Source organism: Lepus europaeus, chromosome 2 (assembly GCF_033115175.1).
Source record: "Lepus europaeus isolate LE1 chromosome 2, mLepTim1.pri, whole genome shotgun sequence".
Taxonomy (NCBI): domain Eukaryota; kingdom Metazoa; phylum Chordata; class Mammalia; order Lagomorpha; family Leporidae; genus Lepus; species Lepus europaeus.
Genome location: NC_084828.1, coordinates 27,693,038 through 27,701,708, shown reverse-complemented (window position 1 = coordinate 27,701,708; position 8,671 = coordinate 27,693,038).

Sequence of the window (8,671 nt, the reverse complement as noted above, 5' to 3'; positions counted from 1 at the left end):
TAAACCCTCACTGCCAATAAAAAAAAGAGAGATTTTCCACACCAAACTTGGGTGACACCTTGGCCACTCCCCTCACCCTGGAGCACTAAACAGAGCTCCCAGGCCATACCCAACACACACTTTTGGGTATTCACTGGAAGAGTAGAAACTCCACTAAGCCAGAGAAGCATAGTCCAAAGATAAAAGCCAACACAGGAAAAAAAAAAGTATCTCCAAAAATGCCTAAGAATAAATGCAAAAATTCAAGAATGAGGAAGATAGCATGATGCCTCCAAAGGAAAACAACAACACTTGAATACTAGAATGTGAAGAAGAAGAGATTGATTAAATGCCAGAAACAGATTTCAAAAAACTGGTCATCAGATTACATAGAAATAATCAGAAGCAAATCAATTAATTAAAGAAATCCATACATGGTATAAATAATATAACTACAAAAAACTTCCCCAATTTGGAGAAAGAAAGGGACATCCAAGTAGAGAAAACACAAAGAACTCCTGATACACATAACCAGAAAATAGTTTCACCATGACAAATTGTACTCAATCTCTCCATAATAAAACTTGAAGAAAAGATTCTAAAATGTGCATGAAATAAATGCTGTTCCATAATCAGAGGATCGCCAATTAGACTCACAGCTGACTTCTCATCAGAAAACTTACAGGCTAGGAGAGAATGAAAAGATAGATTCAAAATCTTAAGATAAAGACCCAGAATACCCTACAAAGCACTCATTTATGAATGAGGCTGCAATAAGGAACTTCTATAGCAAACATAATTTAAAAGAATTTGTCATCACTTGTCTAGTCTTTTTTTTTTTTTTTTTGACAGGCAGAGTGGATAGTAAGGGAGAGAGATAGAGAGAAAGGTCTTCCTTTTTGCCGTTGGTTCACCCTCCAATGGCCACTGCGGCCAGCACATTGTGCTGATCCGAAGCCAGGAGCCAGGTGCTTCTCCTGGTCTCCCATGCGGGTGCAGGGCCCAAGCACTTGGGTCATCCTCCACTGCCTTCCCGGGCCATAGCAGAGAGCTGGCCTGGAAGAGGGGAAACCGGGATAGAGTCTGGCGCCCCAACCGCGACTAGAACCCGGTGTGCCGGCGCCGCAAGGTGGAGGATTAGCCTGTTAAGCCATGGCGCCGGCCCACTTGTCTAGTCTTACAAAAGATGCTTAAGGATGTGCTACCCACAGAAACATGATCATCACTATGAAAGAAGGTAAAGGTAAATATCTCTCAGTAAAAGTACAAAGGAAATCCAAATAAAAGAAGAGAAATATTTATGGAAAATGGCAGGGCAAAATCATTACTTATTAATAGTCATCCTGAAATTACTTCCTGGGGCGGAGCCAAGATGGCGGAATAGGGAGGGAGTGCACCAATAGTCTGGGAAAAGATAGTTTAATAAAAGTAGAGTTACTGTAGCCTCAGGAAAAGACTCAGGAAAAAACTGCAGAGGAAACTCTTCCAGATCTAGTGGATGTGACAGAGGACCTACGGGGAGAGCAAGGTCACCCACCGTGTGGAAGCTGAGCCATGGGAGCCGAGCCACAGAGTCTGTGCTGGAAGGGGAGGTGAGACAAAAACCTCAGTAACCCAAGACATTGGCGGGGAAAGGCAGAATCAGGCCTAAGGCCCCACTGGGGAAACTTCATCAGGCTGACTGGAGGAGAGAAAAAAACAAATACATAAGGGGAACCAGCACGGACACTAGCCTCTCTCTCCTCTCACCTTACAAAGCCAAGCAAAACAAAGAGTAGGTGCCGTTTTATGTCTGCAAAGCAGCACCAGCCATTAGCAAAGCAGAAAAACCTGACTCTGGTGGGGAGAAATAACAGGAGGTTAGGATCTAGTTAAAGTGTGTGGAGCTAACGAACTGAGACTGTGAAAATCTGAGGGGGGGGGAGGGCGAGAGAACTCACCCAGTACACAAACTCGGCAACCTTGGCAACCCGGTGAGAGAATGTGGAGAATTTGAGACCACACTGAGGGATGCATAAACTCTTTGTATGGTCCCAGGAGTAGATTTCATACATTTCACAGAGGCCAGATTTCATACATCAACTACCCTCAATTCCACTCAGCTGTGCAGTATTACTTCCCAACTGAGTCAAAAAAAAAAAAAAAGAGAGAGAGAGCGAGAAAGCGAGAGAACAATCTGGGTGAGTCACCTTTGGCACACGCTTAAACCTGAAGAACCAAACAGAGCTCTCTGGCTACACCATCACAGCCTCTAAGGATCCATCAAAAGCAGACAGTCCACTTAATCTAGAGTCATAGTTTTACGGGAAAAAACACCACAGCAAAGGAACCAAAGAGTGTCTCCATTATGCCAAATAAATGCAGAAACCGAGGTAACAAGAGCAAGGAAGACACAATGATGCCCCCAAATGAAAAAGACACCCCAATTCAAGATTATGAAGATGATGAGATAGAAGAAATGCAAGAAGCAGATCTCAAAAAATTGATAAGAACATTAAGAAGTTCTCAAAAACAAATTCTTAAACTACAGAAATCCTTAATGGACAAGATAGAAAATCTCTCGTGAAAATGAAATATTAAGGAGGAATGAAAATGAAATGAAACAACTAGTAGAACATGAAACTGTGATAGTGACGAGAAATCATAATGAAATGAAGAATTCAATAGATCAAATGACAAACAAATTAGAGAGCCTTAAAAACAGAATGAGTGAATCAGAAGAGAGAATATCGGACTTAGAAGACAGAGAACAGAAAGGAAACAGGCAAACCAAAGAAGAGGAAATTAGAAATCTAAAAAATATGGTCAGGAATCTACAGGATACTATCAAAAAATGCAACATTCAGATTCTAGGAGTTCCTGAAGGCATGGAGAGGGAGAAAGGATTAGAAGGCATTTTCAGTGAGATACTAGCAGAAAATTTCCCAGGTTTGGAGGACAGAGACATCCTAGTACAGGAAGCTCATAGAACCCCTAGTAAACATGACCAAAAGAGATCCTCACCACGACACGTCGTAATTAAACTCACCACAGTGAAACATAAAGAAAAGATCTTAAAATGTGCAAGAGAGAAATGTCAGATTACTCTCAGAGGATCTCCAATTAGACTCACAGCAGACTTCTCATCAGAAACCCTACAAGCTAGGAGGGAATGGTGAGATATAGCCCAGGCACTAAGAAAGAAAAACTGCCAGCCCAGAATATTATATCCTGTAAAGCTCTCATTTGTGAATGAAGGTGAAATAAAGACCTTTCACAGCAAACAGAAATTGAAAGAATTTGTTGCCACTCATCCTGCCCTGCAAAAGATGCTTAAAGATGTGTTACACACAGAAACACAGAAACATGGTCACCAATATAAAAGAAGGTAAAGGAAGGAAACCTCACACCAAAAGATCACAGGAATCTCAAAGCATATATTAGAAAATATCTTTGGCAAATGGCAGGGCAAAGTTACTCCTTCTCAATAGTCACATTGAATGTTAATGGCCTGAACTGTCCACTTAAAAGACACCAATTGGCTGATTGGGTTAAGAAACAAAACCCACCTATTTGCTGCTTACAAGAAACTCATCTTTCCAACAATGATGCATGCAGACTGAAAGTGAAAGGATGGAAAAAGATATTTCATGCCAACAGAAATGAAAAAAGAGCGGGCATAGCCATCTTAATATTGGACAACATAAACTTTAACACAAAAACTGTTAGAAAAGACAAAGAGGGGCACTATTTAATGATTAAGGGATCCATTCAACAGGAAGATATAACGATTATCAACGTATATGCACCTAATTACAGGGCACCAGCTAATTTAAAAGACTTGTTAAGGGACTTAAAGGGAGACTTAGACCCCAATACAATAGTACTAGGGGACTTCAACACTCCACTCTCAGAGATAGACAAATCAATAGGAGAGAAGATCAATAAGGAGACAGTAGATTTAAACGACACTATAGCCCAAATGGATCTAACAGATATCTACGGAACTTTTCATCCTACACATAAAGCATTTACATTCTTCTCGGCAGTACATGGAACCTTCTCTAGGATTGACCACATACTAGGCCATAAAGCAAGTCTCAGCAAATTAAAAAGATTACAATCATACCATGTAGCTTCTCAGACCATAAAGGAATGAAGTTGGAAATTAGCAACTCGGGAATCCATAGAACATATGCAAACACATGGAGACTGAACAACATGCTCCTGAATGAACAATGGGTCATAGAAGAAATTAAAAGAGAAATCAAATATTTTCTGGAAGTAAATGAGGATAACAGCACAACATACCAAAACCTATGCGATACAACAAAAGCAGTGTTAAGAGGAAAGCTTATATCAATAGGTGCCTACATCAAGAAATTGGAAAAAGTCACCAAATAGATGAGCTTTCAGTTCATCTCAAGGATCTAGAAAATCTGCAGCAAACCAAACCCAAACCCAGTAGGAGAAGAGAAATAATTAAAATCAGAGAAGAAATCAACAGGATTGCATCCAAAAAACCATTACAAAAAAATCAGCCAAACAAGGAGCTGGTTTTTTTGAAAAAATAAACAAAATTGACACCCCACTGGCCCAACTAACTAAAAAAAGAAGAGAAAAGACCCAAATCAATAGGATCAGAGATGAAAAAGGAAATGTAACAACAGACACCACAGAAATACAAAGAATCATCAGAAATTACTACAAGGAAATGTATGCCAGCAAACAGGGAAATCTATCAGAAATGGATAGATTCCTGGACACATACAACGTACCTAAATTGAGCCAGGAAGACATAGAAAACCTAAAGAGACCTTTTTGATTCTATCAGTTAGTATTAGCAGACACTTGTCTTGTTTGTGTGATCCCTTTGACTCTTAGACCTATCAGAGCCATCAATTGTGAGCTGAAATTGATCACTTGGACTAGCGCGATGGCATTGGTAGATGCCACCTGGGGGGATTGTGTTGGAATCCCCTGGCACATTTCTAACTCCACCATTTGCAGCAAGTCCGATTGAGCATGTTCTAAATTGTACATCTCCTCCCTCTCTTTTTCCACTCTTAAATTTAACAGGGATCACTTTTCAGTTAAAATTTAAACACCTAAGAATAATTGTGTGATAATTACAGAGTTCAACCACTAGTACTAGAACAACAACAACAACAAAAAATACTAAAAAGGATAAAGTATTACATTGTACATCTAGAGTCAGGACAAGAGCTGATCAGGTCATTGTTTCTTATAGTGTCCATTTCACTTCAACAGGTTTCCCCTTTAGTGCTCAGTTGTCACCGATCAGGGAAAACAAATGATATTTGTCTCTTTGGGACTGGCTTACTTCACTCAGCGTGATGTTTTCCAGATTGCAAATGACCGGGTTTCGTTGTTTCTTACTGCTGTGTAGTATTCTATGGAGTACATGTCCCATAATTTCTTTATCCAGTCTACTGTTGATGGGCATTTGGGTTGGTTCCAGGTCTTAGCTATTGTGAATTGAGCTGCAATAAACATTAATGTGCAGATGACTTTTTTATTTGCCAAATTAGTTTCCTTTGGGTAAATTCCAAGGAGTGGGATGGTGGGTTGTATGGTAGGGTTATGTTCAGGTTTCTGAGGAATCTCCAGAGAGACTTCCATAATGGCTTAACCAGTTTGCATTCCCACCAACAGTGGGTTAGTGTCCCTTTTTCCCCACATCCTCTCCAGCATCTGTTGTTGGTAGATTTCTGAATGTGAGCCATTCTCACCGGGGTGACCAACAACTGACACAGAAATTGAAACAGTAATAAAGACCCTCCCAACAAAGAAATGCCCAGGAACAGATGGATTCACTGCTGAATTCTACCAGACATTTAGAGAAGAACTAACTCCAATTCTACTCAAAATATTCAGAACAATCGAAAAAGAGGGAATCCTCCCAAATTCTTTCTATGAAGCCAGCATCACCTTAATTCCTAAGCCAGAAAAAGATGCAGCATTGAAAGAGAATTACAGACCAATATCCCTGATGAACATAGATGCAAAAATCCTCAATACAATTCTGGCCAATAGAATGCAACAACACATCAGAAAGATCATCCACCCAGACCAAGTGGGATTTATCCCTGGTATGCAGGGATGGTTCATTGTTCGCAAAACAATCAACATGATACACCACATTAACAGACTGCAGAAGAAAAACCATATGATTCTCTCAATAGATGCAGAGAAAGCACTTGATAAACTACAACACCCTTTCTTGATGAAAACTCTAAGCAAACTGGGTATGGAAGGAACATTCCTCGATATAATCAAAGCAATTTATGAAAGACCCATGGCCAGCATCCTATTGAATGGGGAAAAGTTGGAAGCATTTCCACTGGGATCTGGTACCAGACAGGGATGCCCACTCTCACCACTGCTATTCAATATAGTTCTGGAAGTTTTATCCAGAGCTATTAGGCAAGAAAAAGAAATTAAAGGGATACAAATTGGGAAGGAAGAAGTCAAACTATCCCTCTTTGCAGATGATATGATTCTTTATTTAGGGGATCCAAAGAACTCTACTAAGAGTCTATTGGAACTCATAGAAGAGTTTGGCCAAGTAGCAGTATATAAAATCCTATGTAGGGGCAAACTTTTGAAATCTTTACTTAATATATACTAAACTTTTCTTCTGTTTATAAAGAGAATTGAAAATGAATCTTGATGTGAATGGAAGGGGAGAGGTAGTGGGAAAGTGGAGGGTTGCGGTTGGGAGGCAAGTTATGGGGGGAGGAAGCCATTATAATACATAAGCAGTAATTTGGAAATTATTAATCATTAAATAAAAGTTTAAAAAAAAGAAAGTTGAAGCAAAAAATAGTCATTTTTTATGTAAATAGCCTCAACTTTCCCATTAAAATATACAGACTGGCTGAATGGTTCAAAAAATAAGACTCATCTGTTTACTATATACAAGAGTCACATCTCATCAACAACGATAACCACAGACTGAAAAGGAAGGATATAAAACGTTACTCCATGCTAACAGAAATCAAAAAAGAGCTGGGGTAGCCATCCTAATATCAGACAAAATAGACTTTAACAGAAAAAAAAAACATTAAAAGAAACAAAGAATGAAACTATATAATGATTACATGATCAATGAAACAGGAAGATGTAAATAATAAACTATATGCAGTTAATTGTGGAGCACCTGGCTATTTGAAAGAAATGTTAAAGGACATAAGGGAGACACAGAATCAAAATAATAATGGGAAACTTCAATACCCCACTTTCAGCAATGGACAGATCAACCAGACAGAAAACCAGCAAGGAAACAACAGAGTAAATTGACACTATAGACCAAATGGACCTAATGGATATCCACGAAATTACTCACCCTACAGTTTCAGAGTATACATTCTTCTAATCAGGGAGTGGAACTTCCTCTAGGATAGAATACATGCTAGAATATAAGGCAAGTCTTAGTAAATTCAAAATAGTTGAAATCATACCATGTGTCTTCACTGACTATAAGGAAATGTATCTGGAAATAAACAACTCAAGAAGATCTAGAACATATGCAAACACATGCAGACTGAACAACATGCTCCTGAATGAACAGTGGGTCATAGAAAAATTAAAAAAAATAAAAGAAATGTCTGAAAATAAATGAAGATGACAATACAACATATCCAAACTTATGGGAAACAGCAAAAGCAATACTAAGAGGAAAGTTTATAGCAATTGATGCCTACATCAAGAAATTGGAAAGGCACCAAATGATTGAGCTATCAAGGTGTCTCAAGGACCTAGAAAAACAGAAGACATCAACCTAAATTTAGTGAAGAAAAAATATTAAAATTTGAAGAAATAAATAAAACTGAAACAAAAAATACAAAAGTTCAGCAATATGAAGAGCTTGTTTTTTTGAAAAAATATTAACAAAATTGACACAATGAAAAAATAGGCTAATCCTTCACCTGTGGTGCTGGCACACTGGGTTCTAGTCCCGGTTGGGGCACCAGATTTTGTCCCTGTTGCTCCTCTTCCAGTCCAGCTCTCTGCTGTATAAAAACAGATTGAGAAACCTAGAAGAAATGGATAGATTCTTAGATAAATACCAAAATTGAGTCATGAATACATAGAAAACATAAACAGGCTAATAAACAAGTCAGAAATTGAATCAGTCTTAAAGACCATCCCAACAAAGAAAAGCCCAGAACCAGACAGCTGCACTGCTGAATTAGACCAGACCTTGAAAGAAGGACTAATTTTAATTCTTCTCATGCAATTCAAAACAATAGAAAGGGAGGAAAACTTTCCAAACTCCTTCTATGAAGCCTATATCACCTTAATTCCTAAACCAAAAAAAAAAAAAAAAAAAGATAAAACTGAGAAAGAGCATTATAGACAAATATCCCTAATGAAAATAGATGTAAAAATCCTTAACAAAATAATAGGTAACCAAATCCAACAACACATCAGAAAGATGTTCACCCAGACCAAGTGGGATTTATCCCTGGTATGCAGGCATGGTTCTACATCCTCAAATCAATCAATATGATACATCACATTAACATACTAAAAAAAAACAAAAATCATATAGTTATCTCAATATGTAGAGAATGCATTTGATGAAATATAACATGATGAAAACGTTAAGCAAATTGGGAATAGAAGGAAGATTCTTCAACATAATCAAGGTAATTTATGACAAACCCAGATCCAGAATACTATTGAA